The following is an 18,901-nucleotide window of genomic DNA, read 5'->3' as shown; positions in this document are numbered from 1 at the left end:
TTTTACCTACACAAAATAAGGGCCAGATATAATGTAATGACCGGCGTCACGCAAAGGGAGGGAAATGGGAAGGCCCTGTCCAAGGGAGAGGGAAAGGTGGTGACCCCTGACTCACCTTGCGGCTGGCACCTGACTGCCCTGACGTCCCTAGACAGGTTCTTCACCCGTACACCGATCACGTGCCTAAACCCTGGCTTTCCCTAAGATTAGCCCTATGTAGTGAACGGGGCGGTGGGAACACTAGTCCGCACCACTGACACTAAGAGGAAAACACCAAGGAGAGGACAGACAATACAGACAAACATATAATCCCAGGTGGGCGACAACAGCAGACCACTAAGGCCCAACAGGGATCCGGAGGGTAACGTTCTGGAACAACAACCGGGAACACAGCTACACAGCTCCAGTGGGTCAGTATAGAAGTCCAGGCAGGAAGCTCTATATCTGGCAACCAGAGAAGTGAGAGAGGGGAATATAAGGAGGTTAGAAGTGCTGGACAAGAAACAGCTGAGGAGAAGAAGCTACGGATCCCTTAGTGAGCCAAAAAGGGTTGCAAGGCAAACCCAGAAAGCTACCATTACGAAACAGCACTGTCTTTATACATAGAACGCGCAGCCACCCGCTGCAACTTCCTGACCCCGGGTATAACGGAGTCAGACGTGGCTCTTGACACCCTCGTGACAGAAACTGACTGTAACTGCAATTTGGATTAAATATAGGCGTCACACACGGCCTAGATATCAGTGCTGATTTGCTTCTCACTGGTCACAGCAAGCAGAGTTTGTTTAATACAGAAACTGACTGTAACTGCAATTTGGATTACATATAGGCGTCACACATGTCCTAGATATCAGTGCTGATTTGCTTCTCACCGGTCACAGCAAGCAAAGTTTGTATATTACAGAAACTGACTGTAACTGCAATTTGGATTAAATATAGGCGTCACACACGGCATAGATATCAGTTCTGATTTGCTTCTCACTGGTCACAGCAAGCAAAGTTTGTATATTACAGAAACTGACTGTAACTGCAATTTGGATTAAATATAGGCGTCACACTCGGCCTAGATATCAATGCTGATTTGCTTCTCACTGGTCACAGCAAGCAGAGTTTGTAGAATACAGAAAATGAATGTCACTAACTGTCGCCCTGACACAAAAAAATAATTCCCCCAAAATAAATTTTGCTGCCACCTCTAACCCTTAAGAGGACTTTTGGGTCTCTGAAAGTTTTGAGATCAAATTCGCTCTACACTTGCTCTGTCCCTTCCTAACAGCAGCTCTCCCTGACTCGCAATGAGCCAAACCCGAGTGACCGGGTGCTATATAGCACCTGATGACGTGTTCCGGCCAGCCAATCACTGTAATGCCAGTAGAAAACATGTCTAATGGCATTACAGTGATGGCAATACTTATCAGCATGTTTATTGGCTGCTTAGAAGGCGCCAAACGTCCCGGGAGGAGACTCGAGCATGGCGCTCGAGCACATGTGGTACTCGGCCAAGCATGCTCGATCATTACTAGTAATCAGGAACAACCTTCGTACAAACGAACATTTATCAAGTCAATGCCCCATGTAAACGGACCTTTAGGAACGGTGGGTTACCTTCCGTTAGGTAGGTTTAGTGTAGGACCCACCTGACCTGAGACCACCTTAGCGCTAGGTAGGCGGGCACAGATGTGTTTTGATCAAAATATATTGGCTAAGTGTCTCAGATTTTATCATATCAGAGTGAGGACTTTGTCCATATATAATGCTTGCATCTACTTTACTAAGTGCATTATTACCTTATTTCTGCGATTTTCTTCATTAATATGGCCAGGGACATGGGCACATTTATATATCATACCGTGCAGGATGTTTTTATCTTGTTTTTTCTGTGATTTTTTTGGTCTATGAGGGAGTGGCACCTTCCTATCCAATAGAGCACCTTGATTAGGTGGTACATATAGGTGTGCTTGCTCCTCCTCCCATCAGTTGCTTGATACACATGGAGGTGACTAGGAGCAGCACACCATATGTGCGGCGTCTGCGCTCCTGAACATAGAAGCCCAATGGCTTAGGTAGGTTTAGCGTAGGACCTGCCTGACCTGAGACCACCTTGGCGCTTGGTAGGCGGGCAAAGATGTGTTTTTAGGGGTGGGCGATATGGCCTAAAATCTATATTGCGATATAATTTTAAGCATGTGCGATATATATTGCGATATATTGTTTTCTATATTGGGGGGGGTTAAACTTTTTTTTTATTTTTACTTTTTATTTAATAACTATTAGCCTCCTTAAAGGCTAGAACCCTTGTCATATTCACCCTAATAGAGCTGTGCACACAACAGCAGGGAGCTGACCATGGCAGCCAGCCTCTGATGTGCCCCCCCAGCCTCTGATGTGCCCCCCCCAGCCTCTGATGTGCCCCCCCCAGCCTCTGATGTGCCCCCCCAGCCTCTGATGTGCCCCCCCAGCCTCTGATGTGGCCCCCCAGCCTCTGATGTGGCCCCCCAGCCTCTGATGTGGCCCCCCAGCCTCTGATGTGGCCCCCCCAGCCTCTGATGTGGCCCCCCCAGCCTCTGATGTGGCCCCCCCAGCCTCTGATGTGGCCCCCCCAGCCTCTGATGTGCCCCCCCAGCCTCTGATCTTGCCCCCCCAGCCTCTGATCTGCCCCCCCAGCCTCTGATCTGCCCCCCCAGCCTCTGATCTGCCCCCCCCAGCCTCTGATCTGCCCCCCCAGCCTCTGATCTGCCCCCCCAGCCTCTGATCTGCCCCCCCAGCCTCTGATCTGCCCCCCCCCAGCCTCTGATCTGCCCCCCCCAGCCTATGATCTGCCCCCCCCCAGCCTCTGATCTGCCCCCCCCCAGCCTCTGATCTGCCCGCCCCCCCAGCCTCTGATCTGCCCCCTCTGGTAACTCAAACCCACCCCCCTCCCTCCCCAGTATTAATCATTGGTGGCAGTGGCCACAGGGTCCCCCTCCCCCCCCATCAATGGTGGCATTGGCCACAGGGTCCCCCTCCCCCACCCCATCATTGGTGGCATTGGCCACAGGGTCCCCCTCCCCCGCCCCATCATTGGTGGCATTGGCCACAGGGTCCCCCTCCCCCCCCCCCATCATTGGTGGCAGTGGGCAGTTCCGATCGGAGTCCCAGCAGTGTAATGCTGGGGCTCCGATCGGTTACCATGTCAGCCAGGACGCTACTGAAGTCCTGGCTGCGATGGTATGTTAGTGAGCAGCATTATACTCACGTGCGCCGTGATCGCCGGGAGCTCCTTCTCATAGGTCTGTGCGGCGCATTGCTAATGCTATAAGCAATGCGCCGCACAGACAGAAGAAGGAGCGCCCGGCGGCCACAGCGCACGTGAGTATAATGCTGCTCACTAAATAACATACCATCGCAGCCAGGACTTCAGTAGCGTGACTCCTGGCTGCCATGGTAACCGATCGGAGCCCCAGCATTACACTGCTGGGACTCCGATCGGAACTGCCCACTGCCACCAATGATGGGGGGAAGGAGGGGGACCCTGTGGGATATGGCCGGCACATTCATTGGTGGCGCAGTGGCCACAGTCCCTCCCCTCCCCCCTCCTCCTCCTACTACTTGGTATTCAGCGGCAGCCGCGCACAGTGGGGAGGGACTCCCTCCTTCTCCCTCCACTGTGCCGGCTGGCTCATCAGGAGAAAATGGTGCGCGCAGAGAGCGCGATCATATCGCGGTCCGGCGATATGGCGAAAATCCATATCGTGGCCCAAATTTATATCGCATATCGCCTATATCGCCTATACCGCCCACCCCTATGTGTTTTGATCAAAATATATTGGCAAAGTGTCTCAGAGTGAGGACTTTGTCCATATATAATGCTTGCATCTACTTTACTAAGTGCATTATTATCTTATTTCTGTGTATTTCTTACCTTCCCTATTACATGTACTTGGTGCTAGCATTGCTCCTGGTGGGTCAAGAAGATCATAAGAACTTAGGAGAAACACAATCTTAAAGGGTAACTGTCATGTTTTCTTTATGCATAAAGCAATCTTTAGTTTCTTCACATACCACTGTTTTCCTTGAGTTTTAACCTTAGTTATGGCTGTTTAAACATTTACAATATGAGGACCTTCTCAAGATGGCTCCTCTGCCAGTTCTCTGAGGCAAAAACTGCTTTCCCTCACTTCCCATACACACTTGCTGTAGCCAGCAGCTTCCTGCGCCAGCCAATCAGATTGGATTACTAAGAGGCACTCCTCCTGACTCTAAAGCCTTATGCAGGCATGCAGTGTGAAGGACCGCCCCTCCGTCTTCCTAACCAGAGACAGACAAGACATAGCAACTTTCTTTTAAGGGAGCAGTGGAAAGGGACAGAGGACATTAATGAAAGCTGTTATTATAAGGTAACTAGCAGAAGGACCCGCTTCGCATGGGTATATTTCATCTATTTCATTAAATGTTTCTGTCTGTAATTAAAAGATATTGACAGTATCCCCCATAACAGTGACCTTTACAGCACCCCACCCCTTTAACAGTGAAATCCACAGTTCCCCACCCCTTAACACTGACCTCCCACAGTGCGCCGCCACTTTAAAATGGGACCTCCACAGCAGCCCATCCCCTTAACTTTGACCTTTGCAGCAGCCCGCCCATTTAACAGTGAGTTTCACAGCACCCTACTCCCTTGACAGTGACTTCCTCAGGCGCCCTCCCCCTTAACAATGACCTCCACAGTACCCTGCTGCCTTAACAGTGACCTCCCCAGCAATTGCCCCTTTAATAGTGGCCCCTGCCCCCTAACAGTAACATCCACAGTGCCCACCCCTTTAACAGTGACCTCCACATCGCCCAACCCTTTAACCACCTCCCGACCGCCTAACGCAGGGATGTGTCCTGCGGGCGGCCGGGTTATTCCTCCTGGACGCATCGGCGCGTCATCTCGCGAGACGCGAGATTACGCGCATATTCGGCCCACACATGCGCAGTGCGGGTCGGCAAAAGTTGCAGAAGAAGTTGGTCACCAGCCTGCCAGCCAATGATCAGCGCTGGCAGGTTGGTGACTTTTAAATAAACGAACCAAAAGCCATATAACACATTATATTTATAAATATAATGTGTTAAATGGCTTCTGTGCTCTCTGCTGGGTCCTTTTCGTCGGTTGGTCCCAGCAGAGAGCACAGATCAGAGTGAGTACACCAAGCACAACACATTTAGCCCCAGATCACCCCCCCCATCACCCCAATTAACCCCTTGATTACCCCTGTCAATCACTAGTGAAAGGGAAAAAAGTGATCAGTGTAAACTGTCAACTTTTTTTTCCCACCAGTATTGACTGTTAGGTTTTGGTTAGTTTACGCCCCTTTGGTAGGTAGTTACCTTCAGTTAGCGCCCAGCCCACCGCACCGCAGTTACTGATTCGCTGATTAGCATATCGCTAATCAGCACTGGTACTTTATAGTATCTGTAAGTGATCAGAACTGATCACAGTCAGATCTATAATAGTATTAGTGTCACCTTAGCTCGCCCTCCACCCAAAACGCAGTGTTTGCCCGATCCAGCCTGATCGGTCACCCACACGTGCGTTCACCCAGGCCCGCGTTCACCCACGCCCGCCCCGCCGCAGTGACAAAATATTTTTTTAGCACTGCACAATCACTACACAAGCGCTGCGGCGATAAAAAAAATCAGTTTTGATATTTTTTAGCAATCGCAGCGGCTTCCTGTACTTCACTAGCCTCCCATTTGTAAGACAGGCTTGCTTTTTTTCTTTGGTAGTCTTGGGGAATACCCCCTAAATTTAGTTGACCAAATGGCAAGGAAGGGGTATTCTTCTGAAGAGGCCTACAGGCTTCTGACCCAGTCGGATGAGGAATGGGAACCCTCATCTGACGAATCAGCGGGTCATGAACCTGTAGAAAGCAATGGCAGTCTGACGCAAAGTTCGGACGATGAGGTTGAGGTCCCTGATACCTCCAGGCTTACCCGGCCCCGTGTTGCAAGACCACAGGTTGCGCAGGATCCGCTTCAAGTGCAGCAGAGTGGGGCTGGCGCTGTCAGATTACGTGGTGAGGCATACACCAGCAGCGCAGCCCACCCTGGACCTAGTACCAGCACTGCCGTAGAACATGGTGAAGTGGCGAGCACCAGAAGGGCAGTTGAAGCTGGTATGGTGGCACGTGCAGTAGTTCCCCCATCGCAGCCACCGCACAGACAAGCCCGTAGAGCCCTTAGAGTCCCTGAGGTGCTGGCAAACCCTGATTGGCAGCCCCCATCTTCAGCCGCACAAGTAGTTCCCCCTTTCACCGCCCAGTCTGGAGTTCGGGTTGAGACAGCTCAGATCAAATCGGCACTGGGGTTTTTTGAGCTGTTCTTCACTGCGGAGCTCTTTGACTTAGTCATGGCAGAAACAAACTGGTATGGCACTCAATTTATAGCCGCCAACCCGGGAAGCTTTTATGCCCAGTCTTTCCGGTGGAAACCCGTCCTAGTTTCCGAACTTAAGACTTTTCTGGGCCTTCTCCTCAACATGGGCCTGATAAAAAAGCATGAATTGTGGTCATATTGGTCCACGAACCCAATTCATCACATGCCCATGTTCTCTGCTGCCATGTCCAGGACACGATTTAAGACCATCCTGCGTTTCCTGCACTTTAGTGATAACAGCACCTCTCGTCCCAGAGGCCACCCAGCTTTTGACCGGCTCCACAAAATTTGGTCCCTCATAGACCACTTTAACACCAAATTTGCAGATTTGTATACCCCTGAACAAAACATCTGCATAGACGAGTCCCTGATACATTTTACCGGGGGCCTTGGCTTCAAACAATACATCCCAAGCAAGCGCGCCCGGTATGGGGTCAAATTGTATAAGCTCTGTGAAAGGGCCACAGGCTATACGGACAAATTTCGTGTCTATGAGGGTAAAGATCAGACCCTGGAGCCGGTCGGTTGCCCTGACTACCTGGGGAGCAGTGGGAAGACAGTCTGGGACTTGGTGTCACCCTTATTTGGAAAGGGGTACCACCTTTATGTGGACAATTTCTACACATGTGTGCCCCTCTTCAGGCATTTGTTTCTAGAACAGATTGGCTGCTGTGGCACCGCGTGACCTAGTCACCGGGGCTTCCCCCAACGGCTCGTTACCACCCGTCTTGCAAGGGGGGAGAGGGCTGCCTTGTGTAACGAAGAACTGCTCGCGGTGAAATGGAGAGACAAGCGTGACGTTTACATGCTCTCCTCCATTCACGCAGACACGACAATCCAAATTGAACGGGCAACCAGTGTCATTGAAAAGCCCCTCTCGGTCCACGACTATAATTTGCTCATGGGAGGGGTGGACTTCAATGACCAGATGTTGGCTCCTTATTTACTCTCCCGCAGGACCAGACGCTGGTATAAGAAGGTGTCTGTATACCTAATTCAATTGGCTATTTAAAATAGTTTTGTTCTCTACAGTAAGGCTGGGAGAACTGGATCCTTCCTCAAATTTCAGGAAGAGATCATCGAGAACCTCCTGTATCCAGGAGGTTCCGTGGCCCCAAACACCAGTGTAGTGAGCCGTCTACACGAGCGACATTTCCCCAATGTCGTTGCTGGTACCTCAAACCAAGCGTCACCCCGAAAAAGATGTCGTGTCTGTAGCAGGAGTGGAATAAGGCGTGACACCCGCTATTTCTGTCCTGACTGCCCTGACCACCATGCCCTATGCTTAGGGGAGTGTTTCCGGAAGTACCACACACAGGTACACTTAGTATAGGGATTGCGTGACACAGGACAGGCACACAGGGGTCTTAGGGCCCTTTCACACAGAGCTGCTGCAAACCTCTCCTTTCACCTGGGACAAAGTGCATAATGTACTTCGACACATCTCTGGGCGATTTGCGCTTTGCACATTGTCCCATGGGGAAGGAGAGGTTTGACCTCTAAAGGTAAAAAATAAAAAAATAAAAAATCACAGGTAAGCAAAAAAGTTAATGTTCCAAAAGTTCAATAAAGTTTATAAAAGTTAATGTTCAGTTCAAATGTTATTTAAAGTTAATGTTAATAAATTTATTGCGTTGCGGCCTGTTTTTTTTTTTTTTTTACCTTCTAGGTTGACCAAGCGATCAACCAGCTGCAGCACTGATGTCCATTCTGACAGAAGCATTGCGCTGCTGTCAGATTACACAAAGTCGTGTATGTGCAATGAGCAGGACACTTGGTCAGTGGGGATGCTATGCAGTGGGTCAATTTATATGTGTATAAGTTCGTGACCCTAGTTGCAGCTTGCGCAGGTACTGTAGCAGGGCCCTTTAAGATGGTATAGGCTCACGTACCAGGTGAGGAATGCCAGAGGGGGATATTGTCTCTGTATAGCAGATATGGTAGTGTCAACGGTGTCTCCTACCTTGGTACGACTGGACTCCTGTATCCCGGCTCACATGCAACAAATTGAGTGTTGTTAATAGGAGTTACTGAGGAATGATGGGCTTCCACACAGATAATAGGGTCCAACTTGTCTTTACTTGGTGGTATGATATGCAGCTTTTATCCATACAAGTTACAGCTTTAGTCTAGAGTCCCAGCAGGTATTGGCAATATGTGGCAGGAATTTATATGTATTCTGCATCTGATCATACGCCTATTAGAATCTGGCAGGTATCTATCTTCTGCTCTGTCTGTGGTCTGCTTAGTTTGGGTCTGACTAGCTGAAGGAGGAATTTATCTTCTCTTTGTCTTAGGATCTTTACTTACAGGACTGCTCGCAGGGTATGATGGTGGCTTCCTGGAGATCTGATAGTTCTGTGAAAGGCTGCTTTCTTGGTCTACCAGCTGAGGTAAGGGACTCAGGCTGGGAAGGTTGATCTTGGGCCTCAGCCGAGGCTTGGATCCTTGGTTGGGGTCCTTGTTTCTGGGAGCTCCTACTAACACAGCCTACCTCAGCAGGGGGGTGGCTCACTCTCTGATTAACTTCCTTCTCCTCCTCATAAAGCATGGCATGGGACATCCCACTTCTGCTCATGTAGGGGAGACTAGACTGGAATGGACTGTTCCAGGCTAGATACTAACTACGACCTGCTGCATACTGCTGCCACCTGCTGGTGTACATTGACATTACAGCAAATATATAAAACAGGCATAGAAATACACTGCTCAAAAAAATAAAGGGAACACAAAAATAACACATCCTAGATCTGAATTAATTAAATATTCTTCTGAAATACTTTGTTCTTTACATAGTTGAATGTGCTGACAACAAAATCACACAAAAATAAAAAAAATAGAAATCAAATTTTTCAACCCATAGAGGTCTGGATTTGGAGTCACACTCAAAATTAAAGTGGAAAAACACACTACAGGCTGATCCAACTTTGATGTAATGTCCTTAAAACAAGTCAAAATGAGGCTCAGTAGTGTGTGTGGCCTCCACGTGCCTGTATGACCTCCTTACAACGCCTGTGCATGCTCCTGATGAGGTGGCGGACGGTCTCCTGAGGGATCTCCTCCCAGACCTGGACTAAAGCATCTGCCAACTCCTGGACAGTCTGTGGTGCAACGTGACGTTGGTGGATAGAGCGAGACATGATGTCCCAGATGTGCTCAATTGGATTCAGGTCTGGGGAACGGGCGGGCCAGTCCATAGCATCAATGCCTTCGTCTTGCAGGAACTTCTGACACACTCCAGCCACATGAGGTCTAGCATTGTCTTGCATTAGGAGAAACCCAGGGCCAACCGCACCAGCATATGGTCTCACAAGGGGTCTGAGGATCTCATATCGGTACTTAATGGCAGTCAGGCTACCTCTGGCGAGCACATGGAGGGCTGTGCAGCCCTCCAAAGAAATTCCACCCCACACCATTACTGACCCAATGCCAAACCGGTCATGCTGGAGGATGTTGCAGGCAGCAGAACGTTCTCCACGGCGTCTCCAGACTCTGTCACGTCTGTCACATGTGCTCAGTGTGAACCTGCTTTCATCTGTGAAGAGCACAGGGCGCCAGTGGCGAATTTGCCACTCTTGGTGTTCTCTGGCAAATGCCAAACATCCTGCACGGTGTTGGGCTGTAAGCACAACTCCCACCTGTGGACGTCGGGCCCTCATATCACCCTCATGGAGTCTGTTTCTGACCGTTTGAGCAGACACATGCACATTTGTGGCCTGCTGGAGGTCATTTTGCAGGGCTCTGGCAGTGCTCCTCCTGTTCCTCCTTGCACAAAGGCAGAGGTAGCGGTCCTGCTGCTGGGTTGTTGCCCTCCTACGGCCTCCTCCATGTCTCCTGATGTACTGGCCTGTCTCCTGGTAGGGCCTCCATGCTCTGGACACTATGCTGACAGACACAGCAAACCTTCTTGCCACAGCTCGCATTGATGTGCCATCCTGGATAAGCTGCACTACCTGAGCCACTTGTGTGGGTTGTAGACTCCGTCTCATGCTACCACTAGAGTGAAAGCACCGCCAGCATTCAAAAGTGACCAAAACATCAGCCAGGAAGCATAGGAACTGAGAAGTGGTCTGTGGTGCTCACCTGCAGAACCACTCCTTTATTGGGGGTGTCTTGCTAAATGCCTATAATTTCCACCTGTTGTCTATCCCATTTGCACAACAGCATGTGAAATTGATTGTCACTCAGTGTTGCTTCCTAAGTGGACAGTTTGATTTCACAGAAGTGTGATTGACTTGGAGTCACATTGTGTTGTTTAAGTGTTCCCTTTATTTTTTTGAGCAGTGTACATACATTGGCCATGCACGGTTAAATCACACAAGATGGTAATACACGTTTACATTTAACATTATGAAGCAGGGGAACAGAAGTTTAGTGACATACTTCAGGATGTTACATATGCGGCGCTGCAAGACGAGATTTCTCCTCTGCAGTAAAAAAGATACGTTTGCCGAGGCTTATGAGCTGAGGGGCGGTGTTCATATGCATTGGCAAACACTTTTTATATAAAAATAAATAAATTCTGGCAATGATTTATTCATCAACATCGATTGATGTGAATGGAGAAATCGGGTTTGCCAGGGCATACGAGCTGAGTGGGTTTGGGCGGAGCTCCTATGTCCTGGCAGACGCCTTTCCTCTCCATTTTTTTTTTGCACATTTTTGGGCAGAGATTTTTTCATCCACATTGATCGATGCGAATGAAGAAATCTGTGCCGTTCATTTTTTATTTCAGCCCAAATGCTGAATGAAAAAAAAAATCTCATTACCCGTATGCTCAATATAAGGAGAATAGCAGAAACTCCTAATGCTGGCCATACATGTAATGATTGCGGAGACCCTTAAATGCCAGGGCAGTACAAACATCCTACAAATGACCCCATTTTGGAAAGAAGACACCCCAAGGTATTCGCTGAGGGGAATATTGAGTCCATGAAAGATTGAACTTTTTGTCACAAGTTAGCGGAAAGGGAGACTTTGTGAAAAAAAAATAAAAAATAATTTTCCGCTAACTTGTGCCAAAAAAAGAAAATCTTCTATGAACTCGCCATGCCCCTCACGGAATACCTTGGGGTGTCTTATTTCCAAAATGGTTTCACATGTGGGGTATTTATACTGCCCTGGCATTATAGGGGCCCTAAAGCGTGAGAAGAAATCTGGAATCCAAATGTCTAAAAATGCCCTCATAAAAGTTACTCATTGGAATTTGGGCCCCTTTGCGCACCTAGGCTGCAAAAAAGTGTCACACATGTGGTATTGCCGTACTGAGTAGAAGTAGGGCAATGTGTTTTGGGGGGTCTTTTTACATATACCCATGCTGGGTGAGAGAAATATCTCTGTAAAATGACAACTTTGTATAAAAAAAATGGGAAAAGTTGTCATTTACAGAGATATTTATCTCACCCAGCATGGGTATATGTAAAAATACACCCCAAAACACATTGCCCTACTTCTCCTGAGTACGGCGATACCACATGTGTGACACTTTTTTGCAGCCTAGGTGCTCAAAGGGGCCCAAATTCCAATGAGTATCTTTAGGATTTCACAGGGCATTTTTTACGCATTTGGATTCCAAACTACTTCTCACGCTTTAGGTTCCCTAAAATGTAGTATAAATACCCCACAAGTGACCCCATTTTGGAAAGAAGACACCCCAAGGTATTTCGAAAGGGGCATGGCGAGTTCATGTAAAATTTAATTTTTTGTCACAAGTTAGTGAAATATGAGACTTTGTAATAAAAAAATTAATAAAATAAAAAATAATCATTTTCCGCTAACGTGCCCAAAAAAATATATATTCTAGGAACTCGCCACAAATTAGTGGAATATGAGACTTTGTAAGAAAAAAAATATCATTTTCCGCTAACTTGTGCCAAAAAAAAAATATATTCTAGGAACTCGCCATGCCCCTCACGGAATACCTTGGGGTGTCTTCTTTCCAAAATGGGGTCACTTGTGGGGTATTTATACTGCCCTGGCATTTTAGGGGCCCTAAAGCGTGAGAAGTAGTTTGGAATCCAAATGCGTAAAAAATGCCCTGTGAAATCCTAAAGATACTCATTGCAATTTGGGCCCCTTTGTGCACCTAGGCAATGTGTTTTGGGGTGTATTTTTACATATACTTATACTGTGTGTGAGAAATATCTCTGTAAAATGACAACTTTGTATAAAAAAATGGGAAAAGTTGTCTTTTACAGAGATTTATTTATCTTACCCAGCATGGGTATATGTAAAAATACACCCCAAAACACATTGCCCTACTTCTTCTGAGTACGGCGATACCACATGTGTGACACTTTTTTGCAGCCTAGGTGCGCAAAGGGGCCCAAATTCCAATGAGTACTTTTAGGATTTCACGGGGCATTTTTACGCATTTGGATTCCAAACTACTTCTCACGCTTTAGGGCCCCTAAAATGCCAGGGCAGTATAAATACCCCACAAGTGACCCCATTCTAGAAAGAAGACACCCCAAGTTATTCCGTGAGGGGTATGGTGAGTTCATGTAAAATTTTATTCTTTGTCACAAGTTAGTGGAATGAGACTTTGTAAGAAAAAAATGTATAAATTCCATTTCCTCTAACTTGTGACAAAAAATGTAAACTTCCATGAACTCACTATGCCCATCAGCGAATGCCTTAGGGTGTCTACTTTCCGAAATGGGGTCATTTGTGGGGTGTTTCTACTGTTTGGGCATTGTAGAAGCTCAGGAAACATGACAGGTGCTCAGAAAGTCAAAGTGCGTAAATTAATTTTTTTGCACCATAGTTTGTAAACGCTATAACTTTTAACCAAACCAATAAATTTACACTTATTGCATTTTTTTTTTATCAAAGACATGTAGAACAATAAATTTTGAGAAAAATTTATATAGAAATGTAGTTTTATTTGAAAAATTTTACAACAGAAAGTGAAAAATTTCATATTTTTGCAAATATTTCGGTCAATTTTGATTAATATCAAAAAAAGTTAAAATGTCAGCAGCAATGAAATACCACCAAATGAAAGCTCTATTAGTGAGAAGAAAAGGAGGTAAAATTCATTTGGGTGGTAAGTTGTATGACCGAGCAATAAACCTTGAAAGTAGTGTAGTGCAGAATTGTAAAAAGTGGTCTGGTCATTAAGGGGGTTTAAGCTAGGGGAGCTGAGGTGGTTAAAAGTGACGTCCACAGTGCCTGCCTCTTTAACAGTGACCTCCACAGCACCTGCCCCTTTAACAGTGACCTCCATAGTGCCTGCCCCTTTAACAGTGACCTCCACAGTGCCCACCCCTTTAACAGTGACCCCACAGTGCCCACCCCCTTAACAGTGACCTCCACAGTGTCCGCCCCTATAACAGTGACCTCCACAGCACCCTGCCCCTTTAACAATAACATCCACAGTGCCCACCTCTTTAACAGTGACCTCCACAGTGCCCGCCCCTTTAACAGTGACCTCCACAGAGCCTGCCCCTTTAACAGTGACCTCCAAAGCACCCACCCCTTTAACAGTGACCTCCACAGTGCCCGCCCATTAAACAGTGACCTCCACAGTGCCCGCCCCTTTAACAGTGACCTCCACAGTGCTCTCTCCTTTAACAGTGACCTCCACAGTGCCCGCCCCTTTAATAGTGATCCCACAGTGCCCACCCCCTTAACAGTGACCTCCACAGTGTCCGCCCCTATAACAGTGACCTCCACAGCACCCTGCCCCTATAACAGTAACATCCACAGTGCCTGCCTCTTTAACAGTGACCTCCAGAGCATCTGCCCCTTTAACAGTGTCCTCCACAGTGCCTGCCCCTTTAACAGTAACCTCCAAAGCACCAACCCCTTCAACAGTGGCATCCACAGTGCCCACCCCTTTAACAGTGACCTCCACAGTGCCTGCCCCTTTAACAGTGACCTCCACAGTGCCTGCCCCTTTTACAGTGGCCTCCACAGTGCCCACCCCTTTAACAGTGACCTCCACAGTGCTCGCCTCTTTAATAGTGACCTTCACAGTGCCCGCCCCTTTAACAGTGACCTCCACAGTGCCTGCTCTTTTACAGTGACCTCCACAGGGCCTGCCCCTTTAACAGTGACCCCACAGTGCCCGCCCCTTTTACAGTGACCTCCACAGTGCCCACTCATTTAACAGTGACCTCCACAGTGCTCGCCTCTTTAACAGTGACCTTCACAGTGCCTGCCCCTTTAACAGTGACCTCCACAGTGCCCCCCCTTTAACACTGATGTCCACTGCCCCTTTCCCTTTAACATTGACCTCCAAAGTGCCCACCCCTTTAACAGTGACCTCCACAGCACCCTGCCCCTTTAACAGTGACCTCCAAAGTGCCCGTCTCTTTAATAGTGACCTCCACAGTGCCCTCCCATTTAACAGTTACCACCACAGCACCCTGCCCCTTTAATGCTAGGGCTACACGATGACATGTGTCGCTCAACATTTTGTCTCAACAACTTTTATAATGATTGGCTATGGTGTCTCACTGTCACGGCCAGTGGTTTGTTTTGTGACACTTTCCTTCACTTGGTTGCCCGTGGCAACGTGTGGTGTCGTGTGCACGTGGTGGCAGTGTCTCAGCCCTATGGCTGATCCCCAGGACATGATTGCTACGCATGCCGTTGCCCGCGGCAACAGGTGAAGTGTGTTTGTTTATGTGTGTATTTCCCTTTAAGAGTCTGTCTTCCCTTGCCTGGTGTTGGAAGGGTTAAATCCCTTCTGTGTGTGTGAACACGGGGTGTCTATGTGGGTGTGGCTACTTGGGCCTATATAGCCTCAGTGAATATCTTGTCTGAGGGGTACTTCAGCCATGGTTAGCTGGAGCAGCCTCCTGTGTATTCCATCTGCCAGTGGGGGCCACCCTTGTGGTCATAGGTTCATGTATGGTGTTTAGTAGATGTTTGTTTGGTCTTTATTTATTGCAGAATATGGTTTCCTGGGTTCCCGTGTGATGTCTGTGTGTGCGGGGTCCTTTGTGTTGTTTGTGGACAGCAGCACTTGCACGTGTGTTCCAGGTTGTGTGTCTGTGGCAGGTGGGTGTGGTTCTAGTTGCACTTACCTGCCATTGCCATATGTCTGTTTATGTTCCCCTTTCTTTATAGCTTGGCCATTTTAGACTCCTGTTACTCCGTTTCCAGGAGGAACGGGCTGTCTACTCAGCTCCTAGTACAGGGATCGACGGAGGGTCAGAAGGGATCCAAGGTTCCTGAGCATGAGCCCTCCTACCTTCAAGGGCGGCTCATGCAGCTAGGAGTCAGGGTCAGATTAGGGAAGCTCTAGGAGGTGACCTGCTCCCTAATTCTGTGTTACTGGCCAAGTAGCGACCTTACATCTCCTGATACCGCACGGCTGAGGGTTTTCCCCATCCTCAGCCGTGACAGTATGACCACAATGGCTCCTCATGTGGCGGTTCCCTCGAAAGAGGGTGCAGCATGTACCACCATCTGCGGATGGGGTGCATGCGCGTTCTCCGGAGGGAGAGCGTTATGTGGGTTTCACCGTTTACGGCGTGGTGAGCGGCATTCCCCCCCATTCCTTTCTCACTGTTGTCCGTGTTGGTGTCCCCTTGTTTGTCATTCCCCTCCCCCCCTCCCATTGTTTTTTTACTCCTCACCAACTTTCCCCTTTTGTTGTTGGGAGGGGCTTTGAGGGGTGGAAGTATCCCGCCTTCGGAAGAGGGCGCAGCATGTGGCGCCTGCCGCTTTCTGGCCCACATGCTTATCCTCCGGAAGGAGGGTGTAAGGAGAACCCTTATACTGTGCAGTTCTCTGTGGCTGTTGCTGCAGTGTCTGTGAACTGACACTAGTGGTTGGGTTTCTCCTCGTCCACGTCTCAGTGGTTCGCTCACTTGTGTTGGTGTGGCTGGCTGCAGTCCTCGTTGGACTGGCTTTAGTGTGTGCTGGGAGAGGATGCATACTGGCAATGACTTTGTGGGAACCGTTTACTGAGAGTGGACGCAGTGTTCAGTGCAGTCTCTCCGGGCTATTTCTTTGCTGCCCTCTGGTCCCTGTGTGTTGTTCCAGGGGCTGGCAGCAGTCCTGAGGAGACTCGCTGACACTGATCCTGCTCGTTTTTCCCTTCCCCCTTCCATGTTTGGGGTCCCACACTTGTTTTCCCTTTTGTGTGGGTGAGGGGGCTTTGAGGGGTGAGAGTGTCACGGCCAGTGGTTTGTTTTGTGACACTTTCCTTCACTTGGTTGCCCGTGGCAACGTGTGGTGTTGTGTGCATGTGGTGGCAGTGTCTCAGCCCTATGGCTAATCCCCAGGACATGATTGCCACGCATGCCGTTGCCCGCGGCAACAGGTGAAGTGTGTTTGTTTATGTGTGTATTTCCCTTTAAGAGTCCGTCTTCCCTTGACTGGTGTTGGCAGGGATCTCAAGTCTCCCGGAGGTTCAGGGAGTCTCCCGCTATTAGATAGCGGCTCCCTGACACCCGCATGTGAAACAATATATCCCGGAAAGGTTTACTGATAGCAGAGCAGAGAGATAAGAGAAGTGACAGGACACAGAGTTTAGATTACAGGTTGAATTAACCCTTTAGGGTCAAATTGGCTTCTCAAGGAGATATATATGTTAAAGGCATCTTCTTCTGTCTCATTCAGTAGCTATAGAACTATTGAAAATAGAAAGGTGTGGGCAGCACAGCTGTCTGTAAAGTGCAGTCGGAGTGCCAGTGGCTGTGGGGGCGATCCACCTCCAATGAAGATAAAATGAAAAAATTCCACAGCACATCCAAAGCGTAAAAAAGTAGAAAAAGGCTTTATTCACCAGACCCGCGACGTTTCGATCCGCTTTCTGGGATCTGCTTGAGAAAGATCCCAGAAAGCGGATCGAAACGTTGCAGGTCTGGTGAATAAAGCCTTTTTCTACTTTTTTACACTTTGGATGTGCTGTGGAATTTTTTCATTTTATATAACTATTGAGAGAGATGTATTTTTTTTAAAAACCCTCTATTTTAATTATATTATTTACCCCAGTGTTAAATCCCCCCCCGATGCTTGTTTTTTTCCTACAGTGGGGTAGATAATTACACACAGGGTTCACTTGCTTCTTGTCAGCTCAGCGAATGAACCGATTCATGTGAAAGATCCGAACTTCCCATCTCTAGTTTACTCGCAGTAAACCTTTCTGGCAACCTGTAGCAGTGTCCCCTTCTTGGCGCGTGCGCACAGTGCAAGAAGAAGCCGATGCCAGCAGTCCGCAACGGTGCATCAGGCTGAGCCTGTGCGCACGCGCGGGATCTCAAAGTGGGAGGAGGGAGAGGCAGCACTGAGGAGTAGAAGGCGGCGCTGGGCACGAACGGCGATGCCTGCGACCGGGCACCATTCATCCACAGACCTCCCCTGCTTGGGCACCTTAATTCAATGATTGACAGGTTAGTAAAACCTGTTTTTCCGCAGAATAAAGCCACAAATAGCTTTTATAAGGCCACCTTAGAAATCAGAATGCTACTGGACATGAGCAGATGTTTAGCTCACAGGGCTTATAGGTGGTGACAGAATCCCTTTAATCATATACATAAATATGATAATTTGGGGCAGGGTAATGAGCCCAGTCCTCCACACCATAGAGCAAAGTGTGCAGATACTGCATATGTTTGAAAAATGTAATAAAAAGTTTGTGAAAGAAAAAAAAAGAAAACCTCCCTGAAATGAGTTTTTGCAGGTTTGGATGTCTGTGTTGGAAGGGTTAAATCCCTTCTGTGTGTGTGAACACAGGGTGTGTCTATGTGGGTGTGGCTACTTGGGCCTATATAGCCTCAGTGAATATCTTGTCTGAGGGGTACTTCAGCCATGGTTAGCTGGAGCAGCCTCCTGTGTATTCCATCTGCCAGTGGGGGCCACCCTTGTGGTCATAGGTTCATGTATGGTGTTTAGTAGATGTTTGTTTGGTCTTTATTTATTGCAGAATATGGTTTCCTGGGTTCCCGTGTGATGTCTGTGTGTGCGGGGTCCTTTGTGTTGTTTGTGGACAGCAGCCCTTGCACGTGTGTTCCAGGTTGTGTGTCTGTGGCAGGTAGGTGTGGTTCTAGTTGCACTTACCTGCCATTGCCATATGTCTGTTTATGTTCCCCTTTCTTTATAGCTTGGCCATTTTAGACTCCTGTTACTCCGTTTCCAGGAGAAACGGGCTGTCTACCCAGCTCCTAGTACAGGGATCATCGGAGGGTCAGAAGGGATCCAAGGTTCCTGAGCATGAGCCCTCCTACGTTCAAGGGCGGCTCATGCAGCTAGGAGTCAGGGTCAGATTAGGGAAGCTCTAGGAGGTGACCTGCTCCCTAATTCTGTGTTACTGGCCAAGTAGCGACCTTACATCTCCTGATACCGCATGGCTGAGGGTTTTCCCCATCCTCGGCCGTGACACTCAATGCGACATGCGTCATGCTGCGACTGCGACACGACAGTCGCAAACAATCCACCAAAGATGAATGCATGTAGCAGCGTAGTTGTGCCCTATGTGTTGTGCAACTTATTGTCGTCATGTAGCCCTAGCCTAAAGCTGACCTACAGCAGTGAAGAAAAATGGCTG

The sequence above is a fragment of the Bufo bufo genome, chromosome 8 (genome assembly GCF_905171765.1).
Source record: "Bufo bufo chromosome 8, aBufBuf1.1, whole genome shotgun sequence".
NCBI classification, from domain to species: Eukaryota; Metazoa; Chordata; class Amphibia; order Anura; family Bufonidae; genus Bufo; species Bufo bufo.
Note: the sequence above shows the minus strand (reverse complement) of the source record.